Source organism: Xenopus tropicalis, chromosome 9, assembly GCF_000004195.4.
Source record: "Xenopus tropicalis strain Nigerian chromosome 9, UCB_Xtro_10.0, whole genome shotgun sequence".
Taxonomy (NCBI): Eukaryota; Metazoa; Chordata; class Amphibia; order Anura; family Pipidae; genus Xenopus; species Xenopus tropicalis.
In genome coordinates this window covers 61190860-61211563 of record NC_030685.2, presented here as the reverse complement: position 1 = coordinate 61211563, position 20704 = coordinate 61190860, and the positions used below count along the sequence as shown (strand labels likewise).

General features: G+C 39.5%; 1 long non-coding RNA gene across 1 annotated transcript in view; it reads left to right on the top strand.

The window, feature by feature from the left end:
- The window catches only part of LOC101730980, a 34055-nt gene extending 15133 nt beyond the window's left edge, over positions 1-18922 (top strand). The window contains exons 2-4 of the long non-coding RNA XR_209023.4: positions 10189-10217; positions 10687-10923; positions 18743-18922. This is a non-coding gene — a long non-coding RNA (uncharacterized LOC101730980). The remainder of the gene's footprint in view (positions 1-10188; positions 10218-10686; positions 10924-18742) is intronic.
- Positions 18923-20704: the final 1782 nt, after the last annotated feature.

Genomic DNA, 20704 nt, shown 5'->3' with positions numbered 1-20704 from the left:
GATCCTCCCTGGTCAACTCGCGCCAAAACTATTCACTCGCGCCAAAACATATGCACGCAAGACTTAAATGACAGGCAGTAACTGCAGCCAATGGGAGTAACGGAAAAGAACCTCAGAACCCGAACCCACAGCCAATTACTTTGCGCCTTTCACGAAGTGAACAAGCAGCTTTCTCTCCTGCATCCAGCAGTGCCTGCGCTTGTCACAAAAAAATTAAAGAAACATGAACTAGCAGCTTAACCTTCGAGCCCCACGCCTTTTGGGCGCCAAATGTAACACCTATTTCAGCTCAATAGCTGTTTTCCCGGACTAGTACCAGTAGAACATGGGTTACACTGTACTCTCTTACCCAGAATGGGCCTTCGCTAAGTGGAAGAGGAAGGTGAGGGTGTTTTTGCAACTACACCTCTCTTGCTGCTATGCAGAAAAATGAAACCAGAGGGCGCCAGAGGTTCTTGCAAATAACAAAATGATAAGTGTTTATTGAACATCCACAGGGTTTACTTACAATACAGCTTCAGAGGCCATTGGTACATGCAACACATACCGAGTGTATATTCAGACTCACACTCTCCTGCGGGCAGACTGGCAGGAATCTCCCTTCACCTCTGCGACACACCCTGTAGTGGATCCCTCAGGGAATTCTCTATCCTGATTCCCTATTCACTTGGATCCCTACACTACAGGCAATGTGGCCTGGGAGAACTATCTCCAGAAAAACTGCAAATCCTATGCAGGAGCTCATGCTGCTCATTCTAGCTCAGCCCTAACTGCCTTACACTCCTAGAGTGTACTATAAAGGGAGCTACACCTGCCACTATCTAATGCCTCATTCACGGGGCCCTGTTCCCCGACTTCACTGGGCCTGGGCCCATGCCCTGGGCTCTCAGCACACATCCACCTTGTCCCTAAGGTGGAAGCAAACAACAGGAAGGTGCCACTCCTCTCCCAACACCATAGGCGGATTTTCCATAAGGCTAGGGGAGGCTAAGCCTCCCCAAACCTGCTTGGCACATTAAAAAAACAAAAAAAAATCCTTACTCCGTTTCTGCACTGTGCTGGAAATTTGTTCCTTGCAAGCCCGTTTTGCTGTGCTCCGATTGGATCTTTCTTCTTGTGGATTCTCCAATCAGAGCACAGCTTTCTTGACAGACAGTAAAATTGACCAATCAGAGCACAGATGCACACAGGGATTGGGAGATTTTGCAAACTGGAAACAGAAATGAAGACTGAAAAGAAGAATCTGCAGCTGTAACTTTACCTAAGAACCAACTCTCAACTTTTGCTGCAGTTTTCATCCCACAGGTACTATACCCAGGCACTATACACAGGCACTATACACAGGTACTATACAGTTCTAAAGAATCACTAGCTGACATTAAATTTATTTTTCCTGACCTGACATCTATAATAATTTATAATCTATCCCCTACCCTAACAGATGGAGGGTAAGTTAACTCTTTCCCTCATTGTGTGTTTATATATTTGTTGTTGTTTTTTGCACTTACTATTTTTTTTTTGTCATTGTTTTGTTCATTTCTAGTTAGTTACAGTGGAGCCAATGTTGTGTATCAGTGCCAGTGTTATTCAGGCCCTGGCACTATATCTGCCATCAGTACCCACTGCTTCTCACTGTATATAATGTGCTGGTTTTGTAAATAAGGACTGCGTCTCACTGTATATAATGCGGAGTCAGTACCCACTGCCTTTCTTGCTATAAAACTAACATAAACACATCTAAAGGGGTGGTTCACTTTTAAGTTAACCTTTAGTATGTTATAAAATGGCCTATTCCTAGCAACTTTGCAATTGGTCTTCCTAATTAATTTTTTTGAATAATTTGCCTTTCTCTTCTGCCTCTATACAGATTTCAAATGGGGGCCAAAAAATATTGCTCTGTGAGGCTACAATATTATTATTATTATAATTTTGTATTACTTATTTTTCCAAGTAGGCCCCTTAACTATTCATATTCCCATCTCTTGTTTAAACCACTACCTGGTTGTTAGGGTAAATAAGACCCTAGCAACCAGATAGCTGCTGAAATACCAAATGGAGAGCTGCTGAACAAAAAGCTAAATAACTGAAAAACCATTAAAAATAAAAGTGAATTTGAATGCGAACTACCCCTTTAAGCTAACTGATCACAAACACAAATGTTTGCAGATCCCCTAACAGAAGTGCATGTATGAATACTTTTACATCCTAAACATTTTAGGGTAAAAAAAAGCACCCCCCCCCCCCGCACTTTTGTACAGTATCCCTGGGAGTCAGTAGGAACAGCAAGAGGTGTTGGGTGGTTAACTTTTTATGCCAGCAGTGAATCCACTAAGTGTCACATTAGCTGTAGGTCAGTCTGTGTATGGGCCATCTTTAGCCTCCCCAAACAAAAAAGTCACCCTCCGCCTATGCCCAACACTATACCAAAGTCAGGCAGGATGTGGTCACCATACCTTCTAACCAATAGCACACATGTTAATGAACTCACTTAGATACATTCCCTTCTGCCCAGCAACTAAGGGAACTGAACCTGTAGGGATTTAAAGCCATAGGGACCATTTAACCCTATGGGTCCCTACATATATATTATTGGATATACATAGACATACAGACACAAAATCTGTTTAAAACATTGATGCAATCAACATTTAAAGACTGTGGAACGATGTGCTTATACAGTTAGTATACATGATATAAGAGTGGCCAGCCAGCCTTGTATGGAAAGTCTCTCATATAACCCACATAGGGCTTTATTGGGTCCAGCTGGAATAGCCATACAGGCACCTGCTTTCAGGTCAAACACTTTTCAAATCGATGTTGTGCCTATTTTTATGTTATGAATAGTGCAGCACAGTTTGCAGATTCATTCTCTCTGCTTATGTAACAGTCCCCCTACTCATACAGGTCTTGGTGCAGCCGGCTTTAACCCTGCATGTTTCCTTCACACAGTGACGACATCACCGTCATATCTAAGACAAGAGAACGAATAGATCCTCTTATACTCGGGAGGTCCCAGGTAGCCGAGTGGTAGGGAGTCCGCCCTCAGTAGGGTCAACCCCCACTGAGACGCGGGTTCAATTCCACCCTTGGCCGCTGGCTGTACCCTGTGATGTTGGACAAGTCACTTCACCCAAAGTCCGGGTTGGCTGTATAGCCTTTTTGACTTTTTCAGTGGCTACATTTACCTTTCCCCACCAATCCTCTTTTTGCATTTTGATACCAGCTATAAAATTGCCTGCCTTAATTATGGCTGATTGTCCCTGCCACAGTTAGTGGAACTGAGCTGTCTATGGCAGCTGAAAGCAACTGTCACAGGAAAAATCTTTTTCTTTCCACTGGCAATAAAAAGTCAATTGATACACATCCCTGATGCTTGTGATATAACTATGAGAGCCCACTAGATATCAGACCAATGCCAATGGCAGTAAGAGACTGAAAGCAGTTGCAGATCAGCAATAGCTGGATATCCTGAAGACAGGGGCGCTGCTGCCATAAGCCTGCAAGAAGCCACTCCTGGTAGCTTTAAATCGGATTTTTGACTCTGTACTAGCAATGTGGCCCCCTCTTTCAGTTATCTGGGAACCTGTTATCCAGAAAGCTCTGAATTACTTAAATACATTTTTAAAAATGATTTCCTTGTTCTTCAAGATAATAAAAGAGTATAGTGCTGGGCGGTATGACCAAAAATTTATATCACGGTATTTTTCAAAATTATATCGGTGTCACGGTATTTGACGGTATTTTTTTTGGTGGCCACAGAACGCTCTTAAAAATGTGCTATACTAAGCAAGATCCACATCCCAAGGCTGAATGAGTTCAAACACAGTGAATTCAAGTTTGGAGATGCAAGCTTTCAGTATAAGAATTTGTCTCCAGTGTGGGGGGGTTTCTTTAATTTAAATAAATGAATTTACACATATCCCTGTCATTTGTATATATTTACTATCAATTTTATTCAGACATTGCAGATAAATTCTGTCTTGTTAGCAGTTTATGTGAAACCTTAGTGTATTACTGGCTATGTCTGGGCAAGGTGGAGTGATTGGATGCTGTGGGGTGAAATACAAGTAGTCAGTCACTCTTGTAGCATTGTATAGGGTGCATGGTGCAAAGTAAAAGGAAGGAAGGTGGTGGATTTGAGGGTATTTTGAGGGATTTTCAGCTTGGTGGGTTCTAAGTAGTGCTGGGCGGTATGGCTAGCGATGCGGTCCGTGCCGCTTCTGGTGCGTACTGACGTCACGTATGCACGGGGCGCAACACAAACTACACCGGTATGGGGGTATTTCAAAAATTAATATCAGTTTTTTTTAAAAAAAACGGTATTTGATATATGGCGGTATACCGCCCAGCACTAAAAGAGTACCACGTATTTGATCCCAACTAAGATATAATGAATCCATATTGGAGTTGCATCCACTGTACCTATTTATATAGAAGGACATTTTAAGTTAACCTTTAGTATGTTATAAAATGGCCTATTCCTAGCAACTTTGCAATTGGTCTTCCTAATTAATTTTTTTGAATAATTTGCCTCTCTTCTGCCTCTATACAGATTTCAAATGGGGGCCAAAAAATATTGCTCTGTGAGGCTACAATATTATTATTATTATAATTTTGTATTACTTATTTTTCCAAGTAGGCCCCTTAACTATTCATATTCCCATCTCTTGTTTAAACCACTACCTGGTTGTTAGGGTAAATAAGACCCTAGCAACCAGATAGCTGCTGAAATACCAAATGGAGAGCTGCTGAACAAAAAGCTAAATAACTGAAAAACCATTAAAAATAAAAGTGAATTTGAATGCGAACTACCCCTTTAAGCTAACTGATCACAAACACAAATGTTTGCAGATCCCCTAACAGAAGTGCATGTATGAATACTTTTACATCCTAAACATTTTAGGGTAAAAAAAAGCACCCCCCCCCCCCCCCCCGCACTTTTGTACAGTATCCCTGGGAGTCAGTAGGAACAGCAAGAGGTGTTGGGAGGTTAACTTTTTATGCCAGCAGTGGATCCACTAAGTGTCACATTAGCTGTAGGTCAGTCTGTGTATGGGCCATCTTTAGCCTCCCCAAACAAAAAAGTCACCCTCCGCCTATGTGTAGGCACATGAGCAATAAGAGCAATGTCTTGTGCCCCTTAATGCTCTAGCACCCAGTGGTTAATTAAATTACCCCTTTATTTGCTTTATTGGTAAATAGCAGTAAAAGAAACCCTTATGATTCTGACCCCACTCCCCACACATTTTGTGCTCCCTTTAGGTGCATTGTCCAGGACGACCCTTCTAAATCAGTCACCCAGTCACTGTCGGAGGGGGTTTAATATTAGCTATCATGAGAAACAGAGAAGTGACTGCAAAGTAAATACATTGTGAAAGATGATTGTCTTGCCAGTGCTGCTGCGTAACATTTCCAAGGAAAATACATGTGTAGGGTTTAAGGGTTATAAGCAAACACAACTTTTGCAATGTTGACATAATAATTGGTATAAATTATATAGAAAGATTAATCATGCTAAGGAATTCAGCTGTATTACTTGCTCATTTCTGAATAAGGCTTCCTTTTTTGATAAGCAAGCTGTCTCAGGTTGTTTTGGACTTGATTCTAACCCATCACAATACATTAAGTTTTGAAAAATGTGTTTTATAATGAGCATTTTACCATATTTATTTCAGTTATAGTATTTTTAGCTTCTTACATAGGACGATAATGTCATATGTAGTTATGAGTTAATCTGTCCCGTATTGCTTCAGCGAAAAAAAAATAAAAAAAATTTGCAAAATGCATTGAAATTAATAGCTGTTTTTTTGCAGCAACCACACAACATTTATTTTCAGCCATTGGAGTCTATGGGCATTTTTTTGCAATTAAACCTGGTGAAAAATTTTGCTCATCACTAGTCATATGAATATCATGTATTTCCAAAAATACATTGTGTTTTTTAAGACACTATGGGCCCGATTCACTAAAGTCCGAAATAAGGAGTGCTATTTATAGCATGCGTTAAAAATCTTATCACTTCTTATTTTTCGCTCGATTCACTAAAAGGACACTTGTGATAATTAAGAAGCGATGTTCTTGGCGTTATTTATCTTACGATGACATATTTTAATGAAAAAAACTATGCGATAAGCGTTATAGGGGCTGATTCACTAAAGGTCAATAACGCTTATCGCATAGTTTTTTTCATTAAAAACCATGCGATAATTAAGTACCGATTCATCAAAGTCATTTCGCATGTGTTAATCCGCATATCGCATGCACAAAAAAAACGCATTGCGTTAATTAGCGAATAGAAATAGTACTAACGCATGATTCACAAACACATATGAAGCGTTAAACGTGCAAAATATCGTGTTAATCTGTGTGAATATTAATCCTACTTGGGGCAGGCGGTACTTAAAGAAAATTGCGGTTCGTGAGCTATTGGCAACACAACATGGAGTTTGCAGTCGTATTTTTTCAAGTATATGTTGGCCCTAGAGTGATGCATCCTCCAGTTTTCAGGGAAATGGTGGTTTTCAGAAAGTAATGGTTACGTGCGTAATATATTGCGCTCTGCGTAAAATATCGCGCGCTGCGTAATATCTTGTGCACTGCGTAATATATTTCTTGAAAATATGTCATCGTAAGATAAATAACGCCAAGAACATCGCTTCTTAATTATGACAAGTGTCCTTTTAGTGAATCGAGTGAAAAATAAGAAGTGATAAGATTTTTAACACATGCTATAAATAGCACTCCTTATTTTGGACTTTAGTGAATCGGGCCCTATATCAAATATGGGTGGAACCATGCAAACCTAGGCTTAGCAGCTGTAGGGTCTAAATGGTACCATAGTGATAGAATTGATTCGCAATGCTTTCATGCAGATGGCACGTTGTTCACTATGGTATGTCCTCCAGACCCCCTGCAGGGTCTTCTGTATATTAGCTATGTCACAGCTTATTGGTTTATAAGAGTTACCAGACCCACTGCAAACTTTGTGACTTTTATAACATTATTCCCTCAATTTTTCGTGCGTTTGATCATTTCTGTCTTCTCTGGCTGCAATCAAGCTTCATAAAAACACAGTGGAGGAGCAAGAGAAGTGAGTTTATCTCTCTTACAGACATGACGCATACTTTCCTGTGTGGTACAAAACGCATAAGCCTTAACGTTCAGAAATAGTGCATACAACTCATACAACTCATATACAACTTACAAACTATGCAAAGATATTTGCACCAAAATGAATGCACATCTCAAGTTTCTGTGATGTGCAATATAATTCAGTAGCAAATAATGGGATTATCTTTGAAGCCAGTCGTAGTCCCCCACACATGTCCCTGTTGAATATAATTTGCTCAGGTGAAAGCAGTGTCGGACTGGGATGCCAGGGGCCCACCAGAAAACCTTAGACCATGGGCCCACTCTCCAAACCTATTTTCATCCACTTCTTAATCTCTATATTTTTTTCTTTACATACTATAATCTATTCTATATATTAAGTTGCTTTGTTCTCATAAAAAAATAAGTAATGACCATGAATTAGCCCAAATTGCTAGAAGCAGGAGGGCCCATTGACACCTGGGCCCACCGGGAATTTTCTTGGTATCACTGTGGGCCAGTCCGACACTGGGTGAAAGTAGGGGTTTACCAACTTTCCCAGTATTTCATCCTGGTAACTTCCATGTGCGAGGGATGGAACTGAGTGTGTCATAAGGATAACATAATAAAATTACTTTAACACTTGTGCTCACAATTTCTTGTTCCACGTCCCCTTTGTTTTACTTGTGTTTTACTTGTGATAAAACAAATCTGCCCCACAAGGTGTACTACGTTAACCCTTGCTTTGAGTTTGCCTTTGTTTCATAATATGACAGTAAATTATGTAAGATTCTGGGAAATGTGATTCATATTTAGAGAGGGTGAGATTTGCTGGGTGATATTTGTGTGTGATATGGATACAGGGCTCCCACCTGCCTCTACCCCCTCCCCTTGGTCCCCCCCCAATCTGCTCCATTTCCTATAAGTGCAGCTGGATTCTCTGTGAGGCACAGTTGATGATCTGATCTAAACCTTTGGGTACCAGTGGCTGCAGTGTGTGGTATGTATTCAATGCACTGGTGTGTGAGTACATTTGTTTGTTTAAGTTACATGGGTAGAAAGTACTGCTGGTTTTTATATATAACTGATCTGTAGTGATTGTTCTCTTTTTGTAACTAACATGGTTTCTTGATATAGGGAGGTTACATTATGTGCTACTGTGTATGTCAGTAATGTACCTTTTGTAGATACATTGTGGCCAAAGAATTTTTTGCATAAAGAAAGAACATGCATTTCAACTTTCCTATGAATTAAATTTTAAACGTGTTTGTAAATGTAATTACAATCAAAAGCAAAAGTAGTATTTGTATAATCCTTTGTGTTCCAGGCTCAGTGTAGCAAAAACCACAAGCGTTTCTTTAACGCATTTGAGACGTAGGTTTGAGCGCACCTAAACACATTTGCTAATTGATTTCATTATATTCTGCCAGGTTGTACTCACTGGGCATTTAGAGATGCATTTTACTCCATTTGCATTTCATTGCATTTTTTAGACACAACATGCTGCATTTCCTGCGCTTGACGCGCATTCATAATTCAGTAGACTAGAGGGTTGCATTTGAAACTGACAAATATCCACCTATCTGTATTTTAAAAAAAACACAAACGCATATGATGAGGTTTTTATTAATAATAATAATAATAATAATAATGCATTCTGATAATTCTTTTAATTAAAAAAAATCTGTATTTTAAAGGGGTTGTTTCCCTTTAAATTACCTTTTCATATGATGTAGAAATGAGTATTCTGAGCCAAGTTGCAATTGATTTCTTTTTTTATTCTTTGTGGTTTTTCAGTCATTTGCCTTTTAGTTTCAGTTTGGAATTTTATCCTAGAAATAAGGCAGTGGGTTAAATGAAAGACTGGAATGTGACTAAGAGAAATAAGTAAAAAAATAACAATATTAATGAATTTATAAGCTCACAGAGTAATAGTTTTTGGCAGTCGGGGTCAGTGACCCCTATTTGAAAGCTGGAAAAATGTAGAAGTCAAATAATTAGAAAACTATAAAAAAAAAATAATTAATACCAATTAGGAAGTTGCTTGGAATAGGGCATTCTATAACATACCAAAAGTTAATGTAAATGTGAACTACACATTATAAAGCACTAATTGTTTTTTTTTTCACTAAAGGCCCCCTTCTTTCATTGTACACAGGGCAATTTGTACAAGACTCCTTCTCTGTCTTTGAACAAACAAACCCCATCCTTCTCTAAGCTACAGCCTTTGCGCAGCTTATTATCAAGGGCCTCTCAGAGGACTGGCAATTAGTTTTATCAGATTCTCCTCCACTCAACAGAACCAGGAAGTGACAGAAATTGCTAAAGCAAAACTGGTTTCATTTTTTTTTTAGTGCCAGAAATAACAAAAAACAAATTCTAGGCTGTGCCTGTGCTGACAGACTGATCCAATGACTGCACACACATTCAGGGAGTATAGGTCCCAGAGGAGAAAAAGACCTATGTATCATAAGCCTAAAAGCAGAATCTCTAGCTTTATAGAACCTCTTTTTAATTGCAGAAGGTTCTGCATACACAGAGGGGCCCATTTAACTAAATGCTCCAAAAGTATTTATACCAGAAAATTGTGTAAATGTAATGAATTATTTAATGAATTGCATATTTTAAAGATGCACATTTTCTTTCATGCCGCCTTATTTTACACTGTTATTTTACACCATTTTAGACCTTACATAAGCTGCTGATGTCAATAGGAAATATTCAGGCAGCAAGTAAATTCCACTAAAAGTTAAATAGAGTATTTCTCTGAAGGCCATATCTAGCTTTTACTAAAGGGGCCACTCCCATTCAGTGTTGTGATACCTAACTCTAGGGGGATCGAGCCAAGGAGCATTCCCATGTGTCCTTTTTTATTTTCACTGTAGGTCTATATAATGCTTATTATATGTAGCTTTGTCTGCTTCTAAGTGTAAACTGGGTCCTCAATGTCAGGGTCTTTGGTGGGCCCAGTCTGACACATGGTTGCATATCTGGTACCTACTTGCAGAAGAACATACCCTGTATGAGTGCCTATATAACTTGTACATTAATATAATCCCTTCCCTCCCAGTGATCATTGTTTTTTTCTTTTTTTTCAAGATTCTTTATCTTGTGGAGCTCAAATCAAGGTAAGTGATCCAGAACCCTGATTCCTAATATCCCAATCATTTTCACTCTTTAGGGATTTGTAAACATCTTTTCTATAAGAATACAGTCCAGGCAGGTGACCTATTGTGGTGTAACAAAATTAACAGATCAGGGATGTTCAGCCTGCAGCCCTCCAGCTGTTAAAGTGCTTCCAGCATCCTACAAGCAGTCGATAAGATCTGGAAGGCTGACAGGCTGGATATTCCTCATTTGTTTAATAAAAAATGATTGTTGCAGAGATATATGTGCTTCCTGATTGTATCTACATTGTTCCCCCTATGCCTTTTCTGTTTTACCCTAAACCCATGCCAAAGTATGAACATTAACATAACACAGTATATTACCATATAACACTACCAGAATGATTTCATTTCTGAGCTATCATGTTACATGCAATTCCCAAACTATATATACTAACTGTCTGTGTCTAAACACATTTTTTCATTACAGGACGTTGCCCTCCCTGCCCCTCACCACAAGGGGGCTGTAGGCCTTGCCCTCCTGTCTGCCCACCCTGTGTGCCAGTCATATGTCCTCCTCCACCCCCTCCTGTGGTTTGCTATCCAGTTGGGTGCCAGTCCGTACCACAGGTGCCTATAATACCTCAATGCCCCCCTCAATACCCATATGGCTGTGGCCCACCTTGCTAACACAAGAAGCACAAATACCATCAACAGTCATGCAAAGGTTAGTATTAATTGTGTGGGTTACAGGTACCTCCTGTATTATGTAAGATAAATAGCAACAAAAATGGTCTAGATTCTCTTGAATGAGACATATAGTGATGATATATGCCCACTTTACCCAGTAGACTAAAATTGAGTTTTCATGAGACAGAACAGACATTGTTTCCACATATTCTATAATCTAGTTTCCCAGGCACAATGCTTGAACCTTGTGTGTGTGCATAGAACAAGCCCATGATCTGGCAGTACAAACATATTGGCTCACCATAGGCGGAGGGTGACTTTTTTGTTTGGGGAGGCTAAAGATGGCCCATACACAGACTGACCTACAGCTAATGTGACACTTAGTGGATTCACTGCTGGCATAAAAAGTTAACCACCCAACACCTCTTCCTGTTCCTACTGACTCCCAGGGATACTGTACAAAAGTGCGGGGGGGGGGGGGGGGGGTGCTTTTTTTTACCCTAAAATGTTTAGGATGTAAAAGTATTCATACATGCACTTCTGTTAGGGGATCTGCAAACATTTGTGTTTGTGATCAGTTAGCTTAAAGGGGTAGTTCGCATTCAAATTCACTTTTATTTTTAATGGTTTTTCAGTTATTTAGCTTTTTGTTCAGCAGCTCTCCATTTGGTATTTCAGCAGCTATCTGGTTGCTAGGGTCTTATTTACCCTAACAACCAGGTAGTGGTTTAAACAAGAGATGGGAATATGAATAGTTAAGGGGCCTACTTGGAAAAATAAGTAATACAAAATTATAATAATAATAATATTGTAGCCTCACAGAGCAATATTTTTTGGCCCCCATTTGAAATCTGTATAGAGGCAGAAGAGAGGCAAATTATTCAAAAAAATTAATTAGGAAGACCAATTGCAAAGTTGCTAGGAATAGGCCATTTTATAACATACTAAAGGTTAACTTAAAATGTCCTTCTATATAAATAGGTACAGTGGATGCAACTCCAATATGGATTCATTATATCTTAGTTGGGATCAAATACGTGGTACTCTTTTAGTGCTGGGCGGTATACCGCCATATACCAAATACCGTTTTTTTTAAAAAAAACTGATATTAATTTTTGAAATACCCCCATACCGGTGTAGTTTGTGTTGCGCCCCGTGCATACGTGACGTCAGTACGCACCAGAAGCGGCACGGACCGCATCGCTAGCCATACCGCCCAGCACTACTTAGAACCCACCAAGCTGAAAATCCCTCAAAATACCCTCAAATCCACCACCTTCCTTCCTTTTACTTTGCACCATGCACCCTATACAATGCTACAAGAGTGACTGACTACTTGTATTTCACCCCACAGCATCCAATCACTCCACCTTGCCCAGACATAGCCAGTAATACACTAAGGTTTCACATAAACTGCTAACAAGACAGAATTTATCTGCAATGTCTGAATAAAATTGATAGTAAATATATACAAATGACAGGGATATGTGTAAATTCATTTATTTAAATTAAAGAAACCCCCCCACACTGGAGACAAATTCTTATACTGAAAGCTTGCATCTCCAAACTTGAATTCACTGTGTTTGAACTCATTCAGCCTTGGGATGTGGATCTTGCTTAGTATAGCACATTTTTAAGAGCGTTCTGTGGCCACCAAAAAAAATACCGTCAAATACCGTGACACCGATATAATTTTGAAAAATACCGTGATATACATTTTTGGTCATACCGCCCAGCACTATACTCTTTTATTATCTTGAAGAACAAGGAAATCATTTTTAAGAATGTATTTAAGTAATTCAGAGCTTTCTGGATAACAGGTTCCCAGATAACTGAAAGAGGGGGCCACATTGCTAGTACAGAGTCAAAAATCCGATTTAAAGCTACCAGGAGTGGCTTCTTGCAGGCTTATGGCAGCAGCGCCCCTGTCTTCAGGATATCCAGCTATTGCTGATCTGCAACTGCTTTCAGTCTCTTACTGCCATTGGCATTGGTCTGATATCTAGTGGGCTCTCATAGTTATATCACAAGCATCAGGGATGTGTATCAATTGACTTTTTATTGCCAGTGGAAAGAAAAAGATTTTTCCTGTGACAGTTGCTTTCAGCTGCCATAGACAGCTCAGTTCCACTAACTGTGGCAGGGACAATCAGCCATAATTAAGGCAGGCAATTTTATAGCTGGTATCAAAATGCAAAAAGAGGATTGGTGGGGAAAGGTAAATGTAGCCACTGAAAAAGTCAAAAAGGCTATACAGCCAACCCGGACTTTGGGTGAAGTGACTTGTCCAACATCACAGGGTACAGCCAGCGGCCAAGGGTGGAATTGAACCCGCGTCTCAGTGGGGGTTGACCCTACTGAGGGCGGACTCCCTACCACTCGGCTACCTGGGACCTCCCGAGTATAAGAGGATCTATTCGTTCTCTTGTCTTAGATATGACGGTGATGTCGTCACTGTGTGAAGGAAACATGCAGGGTTAAAGCCGGCTGCACCAAGACCTGTATGAGTAGGGGGACTGTTACATAAGCAGAGAGAATGAATCTGCAAACTGTGCTGCACTATTCATAACATAAAAATAGGCACAACATCGATTTGAAAAGTGTTTGACCTGAAAGCAGGTGCCTGTATGGCTATTCCAGCTGGACCCAATAAAGCCCTATGTGGGTTATATGAGAGACTTTCCATACAAGGCTGGCTGGCCACTCTTATATCATGTATACTAACTGTATAAGCACATCGTTCCACAGTCTTTAAATGTTGATTGCATCAATGTTTTAAACAGATTTTGTGTCTGTATGTCTATGTATATCCAATAATATATACGTAATTATTATTACTTTTACTTGCATTATATTTTACATTTTGGTCCCAAAGCGGAAACAAAAACTTGGGCTATATTGCAACAATATTTATTTTTGATTATTAAAAGGAGTGTAAGTCGTTTTTTACACACACCTATATTACACCTAAGTATTTGTACTTATGTTACACCTGTCAGCGGCAAGGCTTTTACTGTAAATAAGTATGATTCTATTATAGGCACATATATTGTAGTGTCACCCACTGTGACCTACAGCACTTATACTGTATTTGCCTATTTGTGTCTGTAAGTTACCCTCCCATATAGATTGTAAGCTCTACGGGGCAGGGACCTCCATCCTCTTATGCCTTTGACTCTTAACTTATTGCAACTGTATCTCGTATTTATTTGTATTTATTATTATACTTTGTATTTATCTATTATTATATTAATAACCCCCTGTTTGTATTAATGTATTCTACTGTTCAGCGCTGCGTACATAAGTAGCGCTTTATAAATAAAGATATACATACATACATAGAGTAACCTAGTGCATAAACTTGAGCGCAGAAGTAGAAGTTACATCGGTCATTAACACAGCTCTCCTTACCAAGCCTTTGCCTACCCTGCCACAGACAATCTAATGTGGTGTTGTGCACAGTTTATAGATTTGCCTTTAATAATTAATTTAAAATTAATAAATTAAATGTTCTGTGCAACACCCAGGTACAGTTCTCTGACTTCAAATATTTTCCATCCAGACAGGCACTCAGACCAGCAATAAAGTTTTTGCCTATGAACTTTGTTCTTTGCAATCCAAAAAAGAATGACTTTGGCCAATGAACCCTTTACATAAAAGTTATTATTTATTATAGATATTGCCTTGTCACTGGCCTGATGTTGCATCGAGTGCGTGTTTTCAGTCGCCTCAGTGCAGAACGTGTCCTGGGAGCGCAGAAGGCCCGTCACAGATATCTGCATAGGCGGAGGGTGACTTTTTTGTTTGGGGAGGCTAAAGATGGCCCATACACAGACTGACCTACAGCTAATGTGACACTTAGTGGATTCACTGCTGGCATAAAAAGTTAACCTCCCAACACCTCTTGCTGTTCCTACTGACTCCCAGGGATACTGTACAAAAGTGCGGGGGGGGGGTGCTTTTTTTTACCCTAAAATGTTTAGGATGTAAAAGTATTCATACATGCACTTCTGTTAGGGGATCTGCAAACATTTGTGTTTGTGATCAGTTAGCTTAAAGGGGTAGTTCGCATTCAAATTCACTTTTATTTTTAATGGTTTTTCAGTTATTTAGCTTTTTGTTCAGCAGCTCTCCATTTGGTATTTCAGCAGCTATCTGGTTGCTAGGGTCTTATTTACCCTAACAACCAGGTAGTGGTTTAAACAAGAGATGGGAATATGAATAGTTAAGGGGCCTACTTGGAAAAATAAGTAATACAAAATTATAATAATAATAATATTGTAGCCTCACAGAGCAATATTTTTTGGCCCCCATTTGAAATCTGTATAGAGGCAGAAGAGAGGCAAATTATTCAAAAAAATTAATTAGGAAGACCAATTGCAAAGTTGCTAGGAATAGGCCATTTTATAACATACTAAAGGTTAACTTAAAAGTGAACCACCCCTTTAGATGTGTTTATGTTAGTTTTATAGCAAGAAAGGCAGTGGGTACTGACTCCGCATTATATACAGTGAGACGCAGTCCTTATTTACAAAACCAGCACATTATATACAGTGAGAAGCAGTGGGTACTGATGGCAGATATAGTGCCAGGGCCTGAATAACACTGGCACTGATACACAACATTGGCTCCACTGTAACTAACTAGAAATGAACAAAACAATGACAAAAAAAAAATAGTAAGTGCAAAAAACAACAACAAATATATAAACACACAATGAGCTTTTTCAGAGGGAAAGAGTTAACTTACCCTCCATCTGTTAGGGTAGGGGATAGATTATAAATTATTATAGATGTCAGGTCAGGAAAAATAAATTTAATGTCAGCTAGTGATTCTTTAGAACTGTATAGTACCTGTGTATAGTGCCTGTGTATAGTGCCTGGGTATAGTACCTGTGGGATGAAAACTGCAGCAAAAGTTGAGAGTTGGTTCTTAGGTAAAGTTACAGCTGCAGATTCTTCTTTTCAGTCTTCATTTCTGTTTCCAGTTTGCAAAATCTCCCAATCCCTGTGTGCATCTGTGCTCTGATTGGTCAATTTTACTGTCTGTCAAGAAAGCTGTGCTCTGATTGGAGAATCCACAAGAAGAAAGATCCAATCGGAGCACAGCAAAACGGGCTTGCAAGGAACAAATTTCCAGCACAGTGCAGAAACGGAGTAAGGATTTTTTTTTGTTTTTTTAATGTGCCAAGCAGGTTTGGGAAGGCTTAGCCTCCCCTAGCCTTATGGAAAATCCGCCTATGTGGCTCACCATCTACCACAGTAGACTAGGTGCATTATTGTTCATATGCTCCTGGCTAGGTGGCCATTTGGTGGAAATGTATAGCAAATGCCCACAGTTACTAAATCAAAACTGGACTAAAGCATTTGAGCTACAGGGAATTAAATAATAAGAATTTAATGTTGTATGCCTAAATGTAATCCCAATGAACTGTGGTCCAGTATACAGGCTTAATATTTTGTACTTATGTACAATATGTTTCATCAGGAGCCAAATGACCAGACTTAATGTTATACATAGTGTGGGAGGAAAGCCACATAGACATAGGAAGACATTGATGTTCCAGCAGATAATGTCCTGCTGCAAGGCAGCCATGGGCGTCCACAGAAGGGGGCAAGAGGGGGCACTTGCCCCCCCCTGGAAAAGTAGCAAAAAAAACAAAAACCTTACTCCGTTTCTGCAGTCCCCTCAAGCCCGTTTTTGCTGTGCTCCGATTGGATCTTTCTTCTTGTGGATTCTCCAATCAGAGCACAGCTTCCTTGACAGACAGTAAAATTGACCAATCAGAGCACACATGCACACAGGGATCGGGAGATTTTGCAAACTGGAAACAGAAATAAAGACTGAAAAGAAGAATCTGCCCCTGTAACTTTACCTAAGAACCAACTCTCAACTTTTGCTGCAGTTTTCATCCCACAGGTACTATACCCAGGCACTATACCCAGGCACTATACCCAGGTACTATACCCAGGCACTATACCCAGGCACTATACCCAGGCACTATACACAGGTACTATACACAGGCACTATACCCAGGCACTATACACAGGCACTATACACAGGCACTATACACAGGTACTATACACAGGCACTATACCCAGGCACTATACACAGGCACTATACACAGGCACTATACCCAGGCACTATACCCAGGCACTATACCCAGGCACTATACACAGGCACTATACCCAGGCACTATAAACAGGTACTATACACAGGCACTATACACAGGCACTATACACAGGCACTATACACAGGCACTATACCCAGGCACTATACACAGGCACTATACCCAGGCACTATACCCAGGCACTATACCCAGGTACTATACACAGGTACTATACACAGGTACTATACACAGGCACTATACCCAGGCACTATACACAGGTACTATACCCAGGCACTATACCCAGGCACTATACCCAGGCACTATACCCAGGCACTATACCCAGGCACTATACCCAGGCACTATACACAGGCACTATACCCAGGCACTATACACAGGTACTATACCCAGGCACTATACCCAGGCACTATACCCAGGTACTATACACAGGTACTATACCCAGGTACTATACCCAGGCACTATACCCAGGTACTATACAGTTCTAAAGAATCACTAGCTGACATTAAATTGTTTTTTGCCTGACCTGACATCTATAATAATATATAATCTATCCCCTACCCTAACACATGGAGGGTAAGTTAACTCTTTCCCTCTGAAAAAGCTCATTGTGTGTTTATATATGTGTTGTTGTTTTTTGCACTTACTATTTTTTTTTTTTTTGTCATTGTTTTGTTCATTTATAGTAAGTTACAGTGGGGCCAATGTTGTGTATCAGTGCCAGTGTTATAGTGCCAGGGCCTGAATATCTGCCATCTGTACCCACTGCTTCTCACTGTATATAATGTGCTGGGTTTGTAAATACAGACTGCGTCTCACTGTATATAATGGGGAGTCAGTACCCACTGCCTTTCTTGCTATAAAACTAACATAAACACATCTAAAGGGGTGGTTCACTTTTAAGTTAACCTTTAGTATGTTATAAAATGGCCTATTCCTAGCAACTTTGCAATTGGTCTTCCTAATTAATTTTTTTGAATAATTTGCCTTTCTCTTCTGCCTCTATACAGATTTCAAATGGGGGCCAAAAAATATTGGTCTGTGAGGCTACAATTTTATTATTATTATAATTTTGTATTACTTATTTTTCCAAGTAGGCCCCTTAACTATTCATATTCCCATCTCTTGTTTAAATCACTACCTGGTTGCTAGGGTAAATAAGACCCTAGCAACCAGATAGCTGCTGAAATACCAAATGGAAAGCTGCTGAACAAAAAGCTAAATAACTGAAAAACCATTAAAAATAAAAGTGAATTCGAATGCGAACTACCCCTTTAAGCTAACTGATCACAAACACAAATGTTTGCAGATCCCCTAACAGAAGTGCGCGTATGAATACTTTTACTACTAATACTAAACATTTTAGGGTAAAAAAAAAAAGCACCCCCACCCGCACTTTTGTACAGTATCCCTGGAAGTCAGTGGGAACGGCAAGAGGTAGTTGGGAGGTTAATTTTTTACGCCAGCAGTGAATCCACTAAGTGTCACATTAGCTGTAGGTCAGTCTGTGTATGGGCCATCTTTAGCCTCCCCTAGTATCATCCTGCAAAAAAAAAAATATATATATATATATTTATCTGTTGCAGGATGATGCTAGCTTACTTGCCCCCCCTTGGAAAATTTTCTGCGGACGCCCATGAAGGCAGCTATACTAAACACTATTGGCAGACTGCAATATTTATGCAATATCACTTTTGTTTTCTGAAATATTCTTTTCTTCTCCCCCTTGTAGCAAGGCCATGGTTCCAGCTTTGACTGATGGGTGATCTGTGGATTAAGATGGATGCATTCAAATGTTAATTTCTTTCTGCTTTAGGACATACCATCACATATAACCCCATATAATGCAATGCATATAATATCAATTGTAGTAATGTACCTGCCCTGCCTATCTTACTTACTTATTGTATACTCAGTGCTATGAATAAAATCATTTCCTTGATACTGGCCTGACCTTCAATTCCTAAACCTCACTCCCGTTAGACAAAATATACCCCCCCTTTATGACATGAGCTCATTCAGTTGCGCTTATATACAAAAGTTACATAAACCCTACGTGAACTTCAAAAAATGAATATCAGTGTATATTACACAGACCTACCTAATTTACCACTGTGGAAAGCAAAGTGCTATGTAGTCCCAAAATCCATCACTTCACAATGAAAACAGGTGAGAAAGGGGTTGTGTTATGCTGTGAGCCTAAGGGGGGGAGGGGGGTCAAGAAAGGGTTCCTATATGCCTAGCTGAATGAAAGGGGGTGGGGTATTTTTCTCTTTAATTTGGACATGAATCATATTCTGTGGTCGTTATGAATCAAATACCCATGACACCTGGCTTGGACCATGAGACTTTTGCATCTCTTTAACCCACTTTACTTTTATTAGTAGTTAAGATTAGTAGTTAAATTAGCTTTTTAGTATAAGCCCATAGGCGGATTTTCCATAAGGCTAGGGGAGGCTAAGCCTCCCCAAACCTGCTTGGCACATTAAAAAAACAAAAAAAAAATCCTTACTCCGTTTCTGCACTGTGCTGGAAATTTGTTCCTTGCAAGCCCGTTTTGCTGTGCTCCGATTGGATCTTTCTTCTTGTGGATTCTCCAATCAGAGCACAGCTTTCTTGACAGACAGTAAAATTGACCAATCAGAGCACAGATGCACACAGAGATCGGGAGATTTTGCAAACTGGAAACAGAAATGAAGACTGAAAAGAAGAATCTGCAGCTGTAACTTTACCTAAGAACCAACTCTCAACTTTTGCTGCAGTTTTCATCCCACAGGTACTATACACAGGCACTATACACAGGTACTATACACAGGTACTATACCCAGGCACTATACACAGGCACTATACACAGGTACTATACAGTTCTAAAGAATCACTAGCTGACATTAAATTTATTTTTCCTGACCTGACATCTATAATAATTTATAATCTATCCCCTACCCTAACAGATGGAGGGTAAGTTAACTCTTTCCCTCTGAAAAAGCTCATTGTGTGTTTATATATTTGTTGTTGTTTTTTGCACTTACTATTTTTTTTTTGTCATTGTTTTGTTAATTTCTAGTTAGTTACAGTGGAGCCAATGTTGTGTATCAGTGCCAGTGTTATTCAGGCCCTGGCACTATATCTGCCATCAGTACCCACTGCTTCTCACTGTATATAATGTGCTGGTTTTGTAAATAAGGACTGCGTCTCACTGTATATAATGCGGAGTCAGTACCCACTGCCTTTCTTGCTATAAAACTAACATAAACACATCTAAAGGGGTGGTTCACTTTTAAGTTAACCTTTAGTATGTTATAAAATGGCCTATTCCTAGCAACTTTGCAATTGGTCTTCCTAATTAATTTTTTTGAATAATTTGCCTCTCTTCTGCCTCTATACAGATTTCAAATGGGGGCCAAAAAATATTGCTCTGTGAGGCTACAATATTATTATTATTATAATTTTGTATTACTTATTTTTCCAAGTAGGCCCCTTAACTATTCATATTCCCATCTCTTGTTTAAACCACTACCTGGTTGTTAGGGTAAATAAGACCCTAGCAACCAGATAGCTGCTGAAATACCAAATGGAGAGCTGCTGAACAAAAAGCTAAATAACTGAAAAACCATTAAAAATAAAAGTGAATTTGAATGCGAACTACCCCTTTAAGCTAACTGATCACAAACACAAATGTTTGCAGATCCCCTAA